The following is a 16889-nucleotide window of genomic DNA, read 5'->3' on the forward strand; positions in this document are numbered from 1 at the left end:
AACCTAACAGGAGTGAAACCTGCTTCATGAGCTCGGACGAGAATGGCTGTCCATTATCTGAGTATACGACACGGGGCAAGCCGTATCGCGGGAAGAATTCACGAACCAGCTGCTTGGCAGTGGTCGCGGCAGTGTAATCTGGGACTGGATATGCTTCCGTCCATCGGGAAAGAGCACATACAACTACGAGGACATATTTAAAACCTCTACATCTGTCCATCTGGATATAATCCATCTGGAGGACTTCAAAAGGATGGTCAGGAGGATGGAATCCACCTTGTTCCACGGGAACACCTTTGCCTGGATTGAACTGACAACAGATCATGCAGGTACGCACTTTCTGTTTTGCTGCTGCTCGTAAATGTTTATTGAACCAGAGGTTTTGAATACTGTCTAACATGGCTTTTTCTCCTAAGTGTGCTGGACTATGTGCTGTGTTAATGATTACTTGAACCATAGAGTCAGGGAGGAACCATGTGGCTCTTCCCTTCGTCATCCATCCCTGATCTGTCTGGATCCCTCCTTGTTCAGTCCATTTCTTGATTTCGTCGGGAGTAGCATGTGTCTGTATGTCGAGTACGTCTAGAATGGGATCCTTCACTGTCATACAATGTGTCTGTGATATTACGTCAGTCTTTGTCATGTCCGTTGGGATGTCTGTCTGAGCTGTGAGTTTAGCTGTTCGGTCTGCCAGGTCGTTACCCTGAGAAATAGTGTCGGTGGCTTTAGTATGTGCTTTGCACTTCATGATAGCAATGGATACAGGTAAGTGTATTGCTTCTAACAGAGCTTGAATGAGGGGACCATGCTGTATCTTGGCGCCGTGAGAAGTTAAGAAACCTCTCTCTTGCCAGAGGATACCGAAGTCGTGAACGACTCCGAATGCATACTGTGAATCGGTGTATATGTTTACTTTCTTGTTCTTAGCTAGTATACAGGCTTGGGTCAGAGCGATGAGTTCTGCTGCTTGAGCAGACAAGGTGTCAATACGATGTGTTTCTATGACTTCAGTTTCAGTGGTCACTGCATAGGCGGCCACTAACTCTCCTGTGCTTGTTCTCATACATGAACCATCCACGTAAAGTGTCAGGTCGGGGTCGGGTAATGCAATGTCTGTCAAGTCTTGTCTGGGCTTCGTTACAGTATTGATGACTTCTACGCAATCATGTGGCGTTGGATCAGTTGTGCTCGAGGGTAACAATGTGGCAGGGTTTAATGTGTTGCATCGTCTGATGTCTATGTGTGGCTGAAACAATGTCAATTCATATCCTGTCAGTCTTGCTATGGTCAAGTGTTGAGTCTGGGTACGATTCAGAAGAACTTCCACGGAGTGTGGAACTTGTACTGTCAGGGGATGTCCTAACACTATGGAATCGCTTTGTCTGATTGCTAGAGCTGTCGCTGCAACTGATTTGAGGCACGCAGGCAGAGCCTGGGCCACTGGATCCAATGTACTAGAAAAATAAGCGCAAGGCTTATGGTGTCCTGCTTGATCTTGTGTGAGTACAGATAATGCGGTGCCATCGCGTTCAGTAACAAAAAGTGTAAAGGGTTTTCTGTAACATGGTGTCGCTAAAACTGGTGCTTGACATAAGGCTTTCTTTAATTCGTCAAAAGCTTGTGTATGTTCCTGAGTCCAAGGGAGGACAGTCGAAGTCGCTGCCTCCTGTGTTGTCAACTGTATGAGTGGTTTAGCTAGATAGGCATACTGAGAGATCCATTGTCTGCAGTAAGAAGTGAGGCCAATGAAGGCCCGTACCTCTTTTTGTGTCTTGGGTTGTGACAGATGTGCGATTAACTGAATGCGGTCTGGTGTCAGCTGTCTCCCCCATTTGGACAGCAAGTGCCCAAGATATACCACTTGCTGGGCACAGAATTGTAGCTTCGAAGGGGACACTTTATGCCCCTTTTCGGCCAAGAAATACAAGACAGTCAGTGACGCGCGCTCGTAGTCACGTTCGGTCCGTGCTGTGATCAATAGATCATCGACGTACTGGAGCAGAGCAGTGTCAGCAGGCATGTGGATACTGTCTAGTTGTCTCTTCAGCGCTTGACTATAGATGCTAGGACTTTCCGTGAACCCTTGAGGTGCACGTGCAAATTTGAAACTTCGGCCATTTAAAGAGAATCCGAACAAATACTGGCTTGCAGGATGAATGGGGACACTAAAGAAAGCGTTCTTGAGATCGATTACAGTAAAGAACGCTGCTTCGGAATCGATAGCCGTCAAAAGAGAAGAAATGTCTGGCACTACCGGGTACTGTGGAACAATGCATTTATTCAATTCACGAAGATCAATCACCAATCGGTAGACTGGTGGTGCATTTGGGTCAGTTTGTTTAAGAATCGGAATGTTCGGGGAATTACATACATTGGAGTCAGTTTCAATAACCACTCCTTGGGCAATGAGTTCGTCAATAATTTTCAGTAAGGCTGTTACAGCCTCGGGTGGCAATTTGTATTGTCGGATTCGGGGCAGTACAACTCCTTGCTTGAGAGTGACACGATACGGTGTAATGTGCATACAACCTACATCAGTTGGACCTTGTGCCCATAAATGTTTTGGTACATTCTGCAATCTTGGATCAAAATCTCGTAACACATAATGGCCCTTAAAGTCACGTAGGAACAATCTTACTCCTTCCGGAGAACAACATATTACAGCACCTAGTGCTTTCAACGTTTTAATACCAAGCAGATTCTCAGGACATGCTTTCGTAAGTAACAAGTCTGTAGTACGGGACAGTGGACCAATTTCAAGGGAAACTGGCTTTGACACTTCATTAACAATAGGCTTTCCTGAAAAACCCAGGGAAACATTCTGTGAGCCTGAGAGGGGTGCCCCTGGAACCTCGTCATGACTAATGGTAGTTCTGCTCGCCCCTGTGTCAATCAAAAATTTTCTGTCTTTCCCTAATACCTGACTATGTACATAGGGACCATCTTGATCTACAGGAACCTCGATGAGGGGCAAGCCAACCTCCCTCTCTAGGCTGTTTCATGTGTACTGCTGATAGTCGGGATAATCTGACTGTGCATACTGGTACATTTGCTGTGTGACATGTTGCGTGGCAGCAATAGGCTGGGGTTGGGGCACAGCGACTGTCTGTTGTGCTTGCTGTGGAGGTTGCGTGTTCTGTGGAATATTCTGTGGAACGTGTTCCTGTCTAGGTGGCCGTGGTCTCTCTTTCGTTTTGCCTGAAGCAATATTGTGTTTCAAAACCAAACACTCATTTATGTAATGTCCTGGCTGCTTACAATAGTTGCAGTTCCCTTTAACGGAAGCTGCAGATTGACCTGGCGGTGCTGTACCCTTTTTATGACCATCAGCTGGAACAGATTGGGCAACTAGTACTTTCATTTTCGTGTCTCTCATAAGTCTCTGTTCATGATCATGTTCCTCTCTAATTCTGTTCTGGTGATACTGTAACATTTGTAACATCTGGGAAGGGGTATTTGCTTGCCATGTGCTCTCGACTTTCAATACTCTATTTTTAACTTGTGGTAAGGAATTCTCGACTAGTTTGGTTACAAAAAGAAGTGGATATGATTCGCTACTTGTTTTCAGGCCACTATTTATAATGAAACATTTTTCGAATCTAGAATAAAAATCACTAGTGTCTTCATCTTGTTTCTGTTTGCAGGCTGAGATTGCATCCCAGTCTTCCTTTTTAATTGTCAATAACCTCGGCAAAACCTGTACTAATAATCCTGGTAATGCTTTAGCTTTTTCCCCAAGACCTAAACCTGGGGTACGTCCATTTTCTTCGTCCTCTAATTCAGCCCAATTAATCTTTTTATCTCCCACCTCCCATTCTTTCTCTTTCAGTTTCTCGTAGATACCAGCCGGCAACAATACCTTTAACATTTTCAGAATGTCGGAATATGTATAATCCCCCATTAATAACATGTCTTTTATTTCACAGTGAAAACCTGCCGGATCTTTATCATGACAAGGCACTATTTTCTTCATTTCTAATAGTTCCATTTTGCTTAGGGGTGTGTATACGAATACTCGCTGAAGCGTACCCCCTGCGGCCTGGACGGGGTGCACTTCTCGTAAGGGATTCTGTCTATCCATATGAAACGGTTGTCTTACTGGGGGTGGGACAGAAACGAAGTGTGGAGTCAAGAAAGTTCTGTATTTGTGTCGTTGTTCTAGAATGATATTAATTAAATCGGTACCTAGGCCTCTCCATCTTTTTAGCAGTAATTCTTCCAATATATTATATAGGGGCCCTGGATCAGAATGCTGACTTTCATATAGTGAAATGAGATGCTGGATCATGTACATACCAGCAAGTCGCTGTTCGTCTGGGGAAAGGGTCAAAAACGTTTGTGCTACTGAATCATCTTTATATATGCTATCATTGCCAGCCCATTGGACTGCTGACCGTGCTAATTCCTGATCTCGCATTGTACTAAGTTCATGGTAACCTATTCTTTCTTCAGTAATTTATCAGTGGCTTGGAATACATGTTCAAGAGAACTTTGTTCTGGTATGGGAGAAAGGAAACGTTTCTTGTTTTCTAGGCGAATGGGTCTGTCAAAAGGTCTATCAAAAGAATACTGTTTGGGAAGTTTCACTCTACCTACGTACGCTATTGTTCCTGGCGTTTCTTCTTCAGGGCTATCTATCTCTTCCTCCTCGGTTTCACTCTCTTTCTCAGCTCCCCTAGCTTCTTTCTCTTTTTCGTGTATTTTCACTATTTCTTTACGGATCTTTCTGTACATAGAATCTATGCAATTTTGCTTATCATGTTTACCATCAGCTATGTTATTACTCCAATGTATCAACATGTCCTTCTCTTCTTGGCTTGTACCTGGTCGATCTCGTTCCCTTATCAAACAATTAATCAGAAATCGTAAAATCATACTTTGTGTCTCGACCTTTTGATGTGCCATGGCCTCGCGAATGCATTCTGGTCTCTCCCCTGTTCTTATAAAGTGATATTTATTGTCTAGATGGTTAGTCATTTCTGGTAACAGAATCAAATAATCCGTGACGCGTCGTAGACGTAGCGAAGATAACATCATGTCCCCCTTACCAGGTACTGGGTCATATCTACAATCCGTAATGTATTGTCTAAGGGTTTCGAATGTAGCTGCTCTAGGTGTACGCTGTAATGCCAATTCTCTAAGCGTCGTTCGTTTAACTTGTGGCGGGTTGCGAAGATGACCTCCTGCTGCGCCTCCTGTAGCGGAAACCTGGGCGTGAACTGACTGGACTGAAGCTGTGGGAAGAGGTGGCATATGTACTGGAGACGGACTCTGGGTCACATCTGTCGCGAAAGGATTAAGAGGACCAATAGTAGGTGGGACAGTAACAGTAGCAGTAGCTGTAGGGGAAGTAACAACAGGCGCGGGAAGTGTGACTTGGGAGCGTGGAGGGGTCGTGGCTTGAACAGTGGGTTGAACAGACGGAGCAGGCTGCTGTGCATTATTAACGGGTGGTACGGGTACGTTAGTATATGCTGGAGCAACATCATCTAAATAGGAAGAAAGGAAAATATCTGCTGCGGTTTGTTTATGACGGAGTTTAGTCGGGACCAATGGTGGTGGCAGGTTATGAGGTGCTTCCGGGGTCGCCTTAGGCAGGCCCTCGGCAAGAACTGGATACAGTCCTGTAATAAGTGCATTTCTCTGTCTGTCCTGGTGTTCTATTCTGACTCGTTCTCCTTCTTCTAGTAACTCTTTTTCTCTAGCTTTTTCGATTCTTCTCTACTTCTTTCGGCTTTTCTGAGTTCTTTTTCTGTTCTTCTATGCGCTTCTTTACGCCATAATTCTATGGCATCTTTCTGGGATTGTCTGGCTTTCTTTTTCCATAACGCTTCTTCTACTCTCATGATGCAATCAGCATCCCATGTCCCTGAGACAGGCCATCTATACTTCTCTTCCAGACCCTTAGTGTAGTCTGCCCATAAATCTAGGTACAGTATGGCATCTAAGCCATGCTTATTATACATAAAATGTCCAGGAGTGTCCCTAGGCGGAACAGGAACTGCTTCTTCTAATATCCCTTTCCTGGTTCCTATCTGACGTAACTTCGAGAACAGTGGCACGGATTGCTTTAAACGTGGACACAGTAAACACAATGATCAATAGCAAAACAGTCATTCATACCACAACATTAAAACCACATTAAAACATTTTACCTGATACATAGAAAACACATAAGCACTGAAATCTCGAGTTGCAACACTAGAATACTGAATTACTGAATTACTGAATTACTGGATTACTAGATGCACTGCTAAACAGTACAGACAATACCGGTCCCATAAAGAGACACGTCGGACCGTATTCACCTAAGTGAACACGTCTGGACCAGGTCTGTGTACCCAGACCTGTCTTGACCGGGCACAAATTAATGAACCCGTCTAGATGCGTTCCCAACAACGGTACTCACCGGGAAGCAGAACTGAAGGCCTCGGAAACTGGACTGGACTGGACTGCTACAACATCTGGCTGCTACTACGCCGCATGCGCTTCGGAACAGGTGGGCCTCTGAATACCTCGGACCTTGCTCTCTCGGCTAGGGGCTCTGGTCGGGATCCTCCGCATTCCTCACCGCCTCGTCTGGATGCTGGGTCGCAGTCACCGTCTCCTCCGTAGGCCCGAGGGAGAATAGGAGGAAAACCCGCAGAAGTGCACTGGTTCCGTCGCGGCTGTAGAAGGGGTCAAGGCCTGCGGGACATCACCGGCGAGTGGGGAAGGGGGGGGTCCCTATTCGGGCGCCAAATTATGTGGTAAATTTTATATTACCGTATCTGTTTTTGCCATATAATTACAAGTCATAAGGATAGCTCAAATGAGAGGCAGAGTCCGTGGTATCTGAGTCATACGGGCTTTAATATAATGCTTCGAAGCATGGGACATCGGGTTCCATCACCACTCAGGTTCAGGAAGGGACATTCAACATTTTATTAGCATCACACAATATATATAGTAAAACAGTATACATGGAAGTGAATACAGTAGGCGTAACAGGTGGAAAGAGAGGTGATAAGAACACATGTGCGTAACAGGAGGCGTGTAAGAAGGCGTACACATGGGCGTGCACTGGACATGTCAGAGAATCATCACATAAAACGTCACAAGTGGGTGGATGCATAGAGAAAGTTGCAGAATCAGCAGAAACTTATGACCTATATGCGCGCGCAGCTGAGCATGACGTGTAACCGGGGAGAACTGGGGGCTTTGACTTTTGCACGAGTAGAGGAGACTAATGTCTGGAGTGTCAAAATGACCTGTACCTATAGCATATCTGATATCGTATGTTTTGAGGATGTAGTGTCTGGATCAAAAGGTCTCTCGGGCAGGGGCCGTTCAACACTGAATGCTAGTGCGTGCATACGGATCTTCATGTAGAGTGCGGGGGCCATGGGCCTACCATGGTAACAGGAGCAGTAAATCACTTGGAGACAGGAAGGCAGGGCCCTTTGCTCTGCAGCCGGGAATATGTTTACCTATTTCACTAGACTAGAATGTGTTTTCGAGGAGGCTGAGCAGATAACTTGTAGGTAAAACATCATCTTGGCAAGCGAACCAGGCCGAGCCGGGCACCGCTCGTCTGAGGCAGGAAGTAAGGCAGAGGTCAGGGATGCATACCTAAACGGCAGCATTCAGAGGGAGAAAAGAACTCGGAGCCTCGTTTAGGGGCCTAACTCGACTGGGCCAGAAAACGTGGCAGGAAAACGTGAAAGTGCACCATGTAAAGACGTTGGCACCATAGGCCTAGAAGCCTAATTAACAGGATATTTATGCATGGCTGGATAGCTGACATATTAACGTTGGACGCAAATGTATTTGCGTCTCTCTAGCATGAACAGAACAAAAAAGAAGTTACACGACATACAAGGAACATGGGTGCATGGATAGGGTGCGAGTGGGGGACACATTGGTTACCTGGAAATTTCTATTACCTCATGAGGACGGACTTGAGGACATGGGTTACCTTCTTGCAGGACTTCAACGGTGTGTCTTAGGACTTTGACGAGGAAAGGGCGGTCTGGCAATGCCAAATTTACTCAGATGCGGCTGGGTCAGCGGGGTTTGGTGTCTTGTGGGATGGCAGGTGGTGTGCGGAGAGCTGGCCGGCCTCCTGGATCAAACAGGGCAGGAGCATTGCCTTCTTGGAATTCTTCCCTTTGCTGGTGGCACTGGCGGTGTGGGGGGAGGAATTTCGAAATAGGTCAGTGCTCTTCCACGTCGACAATATGACGGTGGTGGGGCTGGTGAATCATCAGAGGGCAAGGGACCTGAGTGTGCTGCGACTGTTGTGGAGGTTCATGTTGGTGTGTCTGCAGTTGAATGTGGTGTTTTGGGCTAAGCATGTCCCTGGGGCGAATAATGACATTGCGGATGCTTTGTCTCGTTCGCAGTGGCAGCGTTTTCGACACCTGGCACCGGGAGCGGATACGTGCAAGACCGAGCTGCCGGCCGGCATCTGGGCCTTGGGGGAGTGAGGATGATTGGGCTGGTGGAAGGATCACTGGCTGCGACCACAAGGAGGACTTATCGTTTAGCATGGTCTGAATTTAGCACTTTCATGGGCTGGACGGTGGATGGGGTAGTGAGTGGGGAGTCAACTGTGGTACAGGGGCTGAGGAGTTACGTGTTGGCTTGCATGGATCGGGGTTTGACTGCGGCTACGATATCTGGAAAGTTGGCAGGGATATCGTTCTACTGTGTTTTGTTCCTGGGCTTTGACCCAACTAAGGATGTGATTCTGGCCAGAATGTTGCAGGGTTGGGGCAGAGAACGTGGGGTGGGTGGGGGTAGGCTGAGAGAGGCGGTGACGTTTGAGTTGTTGGTCAGGCTGGTGGGGGTGTTGCTGGAATGCAGTTGTGACCTGGGTGAGGTGGGTCTTTTCCGCTTGTGCATGATGTGGATGTTTTTCGGGGCCGGTCCGGGTGTTGAGCTTTTGGGTACGAGAAGTGGGGCTGGGAGGTTGTTTGAGGAGGTTCGTGTGGATGAGGGGCGCCTGGGTATTTGGCTGTGATGCTCCAAGACGGATCAATTGGGCAGAGGCAAGTGGGTATGGTTGAAAGAGTCTGGCGTGGCGGTTTGCCCAGTGTTGGAATGGCGAACTTTCCAGGGGACAGGGGGGGTGCGTTGTGGGGAGAATTTTTGTCATGCATCTGACGCGAGAGTGACGACGGGCCAGTTGTTGGCCGTGTTCCGTAAGGCCTTGAGGCGTTTGGGCATGGATGAGGCTGGATTTGGGACACACTCTTTCCGGATTGGGGCTGCAAATGCGGCGGCAAGGTTGGGTTGGTACAGGGATAGGATTAGGAGGATTGGGCGATGGAAGTTGCGCTGTTGTGAGAGGTATGTGAGGAAGTAGGATGGTCCCAGGCAGGATGTTGGTTGTTTTGGACTGTTTTTCTTGTTCTGACATCTTTTTCTTCGTAGGTTGCGTGGGTGGACCGGGCGGTAGGACAGTGACTTGGATTGTTGGCCACTCCTTCGTGCATTGGGCATCCAAATATGCGGAGCAGCAGGTTTACGGGCGTAACCTGGGACTGAAAGGACACTTGCACGAGGTACAATGGTGGGGCAGAAGTGGAATGCGATGGGTGGCACTACTGCCCTGGCTTGCAAAAAGTGGTCCCACAGAGGGGATGGCCGGATTTGTTGATCATTCTTCTGGGGGAGAACGACCTGGTGCAACTGTCTGCATTGCCATTGTTACAACTCATGCAGCAGGACCAGGAGGTTTTGAAATAGAGGCTTGCGGGGACCTGCATTGCCTGGATGGAGTTGGTCCCCAGAAAAGTGTGGAGAGGGGCTGTGAAGCATGGAGCCATAGAGAAGGCTCGGAGGAAGCTCAATAGGGCTGTGAGACTCTACTGTGCGGACAAGGACATTGAGGTTATTGCACATGGCGGGATACGACTGGAGGAGCGGTTAGTTTTCAGGGATGACGGGGTGCACTTGCCCCAGCTGGGCAATGCGTACTACATGATGGAGATGAGAGATGTGTTGAGCAAGTTGTGGAATGAGGCTATCTGGTGTCGCAGGGAGTGAATGGTGTGTGTGTGGTGGATGGGCAGCCCTGAGGGGGGGGGAGTAGTGAACCACCCTACAGGGGGTTCACTGGTTGTCAGGATTTTAAGGGACAAGGGGGGCAAGAGCGGGCACACCCATCCCTTGGGGGGGGAGTTCGTAGGGCGGATAGAAGCGTGAATGGCACGACGCAAGGAGTGGGGCTGGATGACGAGTGATTGGGGGGCAAGAATAAAGGGTGGTTGGAGCCTCTAGGGCTTGGTGATGAAGCGGGACGAGTGAAACGAATGAGGGGGCAGTGTGAGTGGGGGTTTGTTGTTATTATTATGTTGCTGTTACTGTTATGTTCAGATTTGCAGTTCTGGTCTAATGAAATGACCTTTTACGCTGACACTGCGTGGTCTGTTTATTGCGCGAGGTGTGTCCACCACATGAAATTGTTTGGCAACTGTAGTATACTATGTAGTGTGATATTTCCCTATCCCTGTGCATTGGGCATGGTGCTTGGGTGTGTCCCTGGGACATATGGGATGGGAGTAGCCTCCTACCCTCCACCTTCCACCCTTTGTGCCTCCCCCTTGCATCAATCCCCATGGTGTTTAGTCATGCTGGGACTCAAGGCCACCCACCCCATGCTGCTGGGCACTGTTGTAAGTCCACCCCTGTCACATGTTTTTCTTGCACACTCACCAGGCTCAACGGCTCCTGCTATTCCGTGTACTCCCACCGGTGCCAGCAGCTGCATGGCTTTTTGCTCCCAGGGATGGTATACAGCAGGTCTGCGGGGACCACCACCTCCAGTGTGGTGTGCAGCGGCGTAGTACTGGTCCATCTTCCTCCTGACCATCCTCCGCAGATCGTACCACCTGTTCTGGCAATCCGCCCTGGTGCGCCTGATGGGTGCAACAGCATTGACCCGGTCTATGATTCTCTCCCACAGGCGAGTTTTTTCTGCCATGCTGGTCTGTCTGACCAATGTGCCAAACAGCTGTGGCTCGACTCTGATGATTTCATCGGTAAGGATCTCCATCTCCGGGTTGGTGAACTTTGGATTCTTGGGTGTGCCCATGGTGTGGTGTGTATGTGATTGAGGTGGTGATGGTGTGTATGGATGAGGGTGTGTGGTTGTGATTGTGAAGGGGGTGGTGTGGGTGTAGATGTGATAGGGTGTATGTGTGAAGGTATGTGGCTGCAATTGTTGGTGTGCTCTCAGTTTCTTTGCTATAATGGGTATGTTGCAAAGGATGATGGGTTGTATGTGTGGAGCCTTTTATAGGTGAAGATGTGGGTGTGGCTTATTTTGAATTGGTTGGGTGTGTCATATATGGGGTGGGTGTCAGTGTTGACCTCTGTTTAGCTGTGACCAGTTCATTCTTACTCAATGGTGTGTACACAGGAGACATGTTTGGTGTTGTTGTGGTGTTTTGGGTTTTGGCGTTGTGTGCGTGCGGTACTTGGGCGTGCGATCGAGTTGTACGGGCCGTTGGCGGGTCGGGTGCTCGGGTACGCTTGTTGGGGGGTGTGCGTGCGGTACTTGGCCGTGTGATCGAGTTGTACGGGCCGTTGGCGGGGGGGGCTCGGGTACGCTTGTTGGGGGGTGTGCGTGCGGTACTTGGCCGTGCGATCGAGTTGTACGAGCCGTTGGTGGGTGGAGGGGGCTCGGGTACGCTTGTTGGGGGGGTGTGCGTGCGGTACTTGGGCGTGCGATCGAGTTGTAAGGGCCGTTGGCGAGTCGGGTGCTCGGGTACGCTTGTTGGGGGGGTGTGCGTGCGGTACTTGGCCGTTCGATCGAGTTGTACGGGCCGTTGGCGGGGGGGGCTCGGGTACGCTTGTTGGGGGTGTGTGCGTGCGGTACTTGGCTTTGCGAGCGAGTTGTACGGGCCGTTGGCGGGTCGGGTGCTCGGGTACGCTTGTTGGGGGGGTGTGCGTGCGGTACTTGGCCGTGCGATCGAGTTGTACGGGCTGTTGGTGGGTGGGGGGGGCTCGGGTACGCTTGTTGGGGGGGTGTGCGTGCGGTACTTGGGCGTGCGATCGAGTTGCACGGGCCATTGGCGGGTCGGGTGCTCGGGTACGCTTGTTGGGGGGGGTGTGCGTGCGGTACTTGGCTTTGCGATCGAGTTCTACGGGCCGTTGGTGGGTGGGGGGGCTCGGGTACGCTTGTTGGGGGGGTGTGCGTGCGGTACTTGTGCGTGCGTGCGAGTTGTACGGGCCGTTGGCGGGTCGGGTGCTTGGGTACGCTTGTTGGGGGGTGTGCGTGCGGTACTTGGCCGTGCGATCGAGTTGTACGGGCTGTTGGTGGGTGGGGGGGGCCTTGGGTACGCTTGTTGGGGGGGTGTGCGTGCGGTATTTGGCTTTGCGAGCGAGTTGTATGGGCCGTTTGCGGGTCGGGGGGGCTCGCGTACGCTTGTTGGGGGTGTGTGCGTGCGGTACTTGGCCGTGCGATCGAGTTGTAGGGGCCGTTGGCGGGTCGGGGGCTAGCGTACGCTTGTTGGGGGGGTGTGCGTGCGGTACTTGGGCGTGTGATCCAGTACGGGCCGTTGGGGGGGGGGTGTCGCGGTCGCGTAGGCTTGCGTGAGGGGTACACGTGTGGTATGTATTGATTACGCTTGCTGTGAGGCATGGGATCCCGTACGAATCCATCTTCATGCGTGACTAATTTGGCCCGTACGAATCGCGTACAGGGTTCCCCAACTGGATCGTACTTGTGTGGTTGTACGGCAGGTTTACAAGTCGTACGGTTACATTTCCGACGCAGAGTCGTACGGGGGCTTCGACTGTTGTTCGTACGGATGACTGATATTCGTACGGGAATATGCGCCAGAGGATCGTACTACGAAGGTCGGATGGTTTTTTACAAATCGCACGGATTCGGCTACGAATACGATGCGTACGGGGGATTTTTTTTACCGGATCCGAATCGACGCCCTGGTGTGGAAACCCCAGGTGTGTCTCGTTATCCAGCTCCCTTCGAAACAAGACTCTAGTAATGGGCAGCAATAAAATGCGCGCCCCTTTAATTCCAAGGTGGGCCAAGGTAATGCACTGAGTCAGGGTCCGATGAGGCTGACAGGGAGTAGCTGATCAGAGTGGACCGGCTACTTTATGTTTTAAAGAGCTGCTTTCCTTCCATCATGTTAAGGGCTGCAAGAGAAATTAAGGCCAGAAGTTGTCTCGTGAGTTTATAAAAAACCCAAACTGCGTTCAACACATGTAAAAGTGAAAGTATTTTTTACGAGTTTAATTTTTTTAAATTTAAGCAAACAATGAACCAAATTTGTTGGGGGGCAAGCACTAACACATATTCAACAATCACAGCCGTGTGTCGCCTGCCTTTGGTGCTCATCTCGGGTCACCGAGGCATCTTGCCCCCACTAAGCATAAAGCAGAGGCGGCTGTTGATTTCGCCTTTCCTTTGACCAACTCACATCAGCTATAAATGGGCAGGGAATGTTCTCTGGCCATGGAGTGGAATGAAATAGCAAAATTGAACATTTGTTTCATGTGGCACCTAAATTTGCTTGTAGGTATTAGTATACAAGGGAACCCAAAGTAATGGCCAAGGACCATGGGTTAAGTTACTTATTTTTATATTACAAAGGTCCTCGGATTTTTGTGATATCTAGAGGATTAATTTTCACAGGCTAAAAATAAAGACTGTGTTTTTTTCTTCAGTGTCCAGCCGGACCTAGAAGTATTTATTTTTGAAAATGGTAAAGATAAACAGAATAAAGTGAAACAATTCGCACATTAATAACTGGGCACAAGCCTGTACCAAGTCAGAGGGAGGCAATACAAAAAAGAGAAAGACAAAGAATTCACAGGCAAACAGGGAGAACAGGGTGGCTTATAATACAATGCAAGAAGTTCTTGAATAAGCACAAACCCACAGTAACTGCCGAGAAAATTAAAAATCATACAACGAGCAGTACTGCAAAACAGTCGACGAACGTTTCGATCCCTATCTCCAATAATATAGTGGGATCATCTTCAGGACTAAAATTTGACTTTGCCTGATTTGTCGAGTAAGCCTGTAGGGTATAAACAGGAAGAGAAAGAAAAGAAAAATTTCTGTACCAAATATTTACAGAGTGAGTGCTAAAAAGCTAAAGTGCTCGTCAACAACCATTCTTGTCATGCAAAATGCAACATGTGCACATGCAGTTGTGTGTTCCCAAAGGGCACGGATCTCAATGTGCTCGTGTTTGGGGTGCAGAAGACCGAGTCAAAAAAGGCATACCGCGTTCATTTATGTGGCAGTGGTGCTTAGTGGCGGGGAATATAGTGTTTGGGTGAAGAATTATCGTGGTGAGTGAAGCATAGGGTCATGGGAGTGAAAATGGGAGCCCGGTAAGAATTTTGTAATTACCACGAGCAGGGCTGGATGGGCCGGTCGTGGATGAAAACACTTCCAAGGCCAATCAGTTCCGATTACAGTTGATGCCTGTATGGAATTGTTTTGGTCATTATTTGGCGTGTAGCAGATAAATAAGACACAGGAAAAAATTAAAAACCATAGTTACCGGGTAGCGATTCAGAGGGATCGAAAGGAGGATTAATACCGGCCAAAAAAGGTCGAATTGGTTGTGACCTAGAAGGGAGGTATTATAATCCAAAATTAAAAATTGCAACAGTGGTATCAGGGAGGCGACTTAAGTGCAGTGAAGGTAAAACAACATTACCGATGGAGCCTAGCATTTAGCGTGGGCTCGATGTGGGACTCCAGTTTTAAGAGTTGTAGATCTTGACCTTACATTGTAGAATGTCCTACATTCTTTCGGTTTGTTTGCTTACTTTAGGAGCAATTTGGCTAACGGATTGCTCCATTCTTAGTTATTGGTAGCTTTGCTGTTTTGTAATGCTTCTATGAATTTATAGAGTTAGGTTGGGTTCTGCTTAGTGAGGATTGCTAAGTTGCTGTCACAGACATTCCACCATGGTATTTGGATTTTGGGTTGGTGTCGGCGTCCAGAGCGATGCAGTTTGCCAACCCAAGTGTCTTATAAATAATCCATTAGGGCCTTAGTTTGTCTTCATTTTGTTGGTAGTAAGGGCTTTTTTGCATTAGCAAATTGTAGTGGTTGGCTACCTCTGAGACAGGTACATAGGCACAAGCACGCTGGTGGCAGCATAATGCATAGCGATCAGAATTCATGAACAGCATCTTTTTATCCTCTGTGACTGGAGTGAGAACACCTTTTTAAAAGTTCCGCTGCTATGTGCTTTACTTACCCTTGGCCTATATCAGGTAAGATGTGGAGTGTGCCCACCGCAGAAGTAGGGAGTCTGCATGAGCTGTGTGTATGCCTGGGAAAGGTACAGTACAAGGATGGAGCAGTAATGTGTAGTGCATGTGTGATCAGTAAGTGTGGGTACTGGGTGTACGTAGCCCTTAGACGAATAGATTGCATTAGAGATGTAGTGCTGTGCAGTGTGTGCGCAATTAAAGCATGTGTTGGGTATATGAGTGCTCGAGTGAAGTACAATACATGAAGGGTGAAGTGTTTTGCAGTGCGTACATAGTGAGTGTGTGTGCTGGCAGTGTGTGTGTTGGTAAAGAGCACATCCTCATTAAATATGAACATGAATGAAAAGGTTAGAGTCAAAATATTGAGTTTTTATTATCGACTAGACATAATATCGAGTAAAAAATATAGAATTGACATAATATCGACTAGACATAATATAGACTACCAAAATATCGACTAGAAAATGTTAATATCGAATAGAATGGACATAATATCGAATCAAAAATATAGAATGGACATAATATCGACTAGACATAATATAGACAACAAAAATATCGAATTTAAGGTAAGTTAATATTAATTTTTAATTTTTGTGTAATATAATTCTGTAGCGGGTTGTGGGTTTATAGGGGAATAGGGTGGGAAGTAATTTAATTAAAATTAGTTGAATATGTTATTTTATTTATTGTTATTTATTAAGAATTAATTGTTAATTAATTATTCATTGGTAATTAATTAAAATATAATTGGTAATTCATTTTAATTGATTAATTGATAAATATGTTAATTTTAGTAATTTATTTTGTGTAGCGGGTTGTGGGTTTATAGGGGAATAGGGTGGGAAGTAATTTAATTATAATTAATTAAATATGTTATTTTATTTATTTGGTATTTATTTAGAATTAATTGCTAATTAATTATTAATTGCTAATTAATTAAAACATAATTGTTAATTAATTTTAATTGATTATTGATAAATATGTTAATTTTAGTAATTTATTTTCTGTAGCGGTTGTGGGTTTATAGGGGAATAGGGTGGGAAGTAATTTAATTATAATTAATTAAATATGTTATTTTATTTATTGTTATTTATTTAGAATTATTTGTTAATTAATTATTAATTGGTAATTAATTAAAATATCATTGGTAATTAATTTTAATTGATTAATTGAATATGTTAATTTTAGTAATTTATTTTGTGTAGCGGGTTGTGGGTTTATAGGGGAATAGGGTGGGAAGTAATTTAATTATAATTAATTAAATATGTTATTTTATTTATTGGTATTTATTTAGAATTAATTGTTAATTATTAATTGGTAATTAACTAAAACATAATTGGTAATTAATTTTAATTGATTAATTGATAAATATGTTAATTTTAGTAATTTATTTTCTGTAGCGGGTTGTGGGTTTATAGGATAATAGGGTGGGAAGTACTTTAATTATCATGAACTAAATATGCTATTCTATTTATTGGTATTTATTTAGAATTAATTGTAAAATAATTATTAATTGGTAATTAATATAATTGTAATTCATTTTAATTTATTAATTGATAAATATGTTAATTTTAGTAATTTATTTTCTGTAGCGGGTTGTGGGTTTATAGGGGAATAGGGTGGGAAGTAATTT

This window comes from Lissotriton vulgaris, chromosome 4_1, assembly GCF_964263255.1.
Source record: "Lissotriton vulgaris chromosome 4_1, aLisVul1.2, whole genome shotgun sequence".
NCBI lineage: Eukaryota > Metazoa > Chordata > Amphibia > Caudata > Salamandridae > Lissotriton > Lissotriton vulgaris.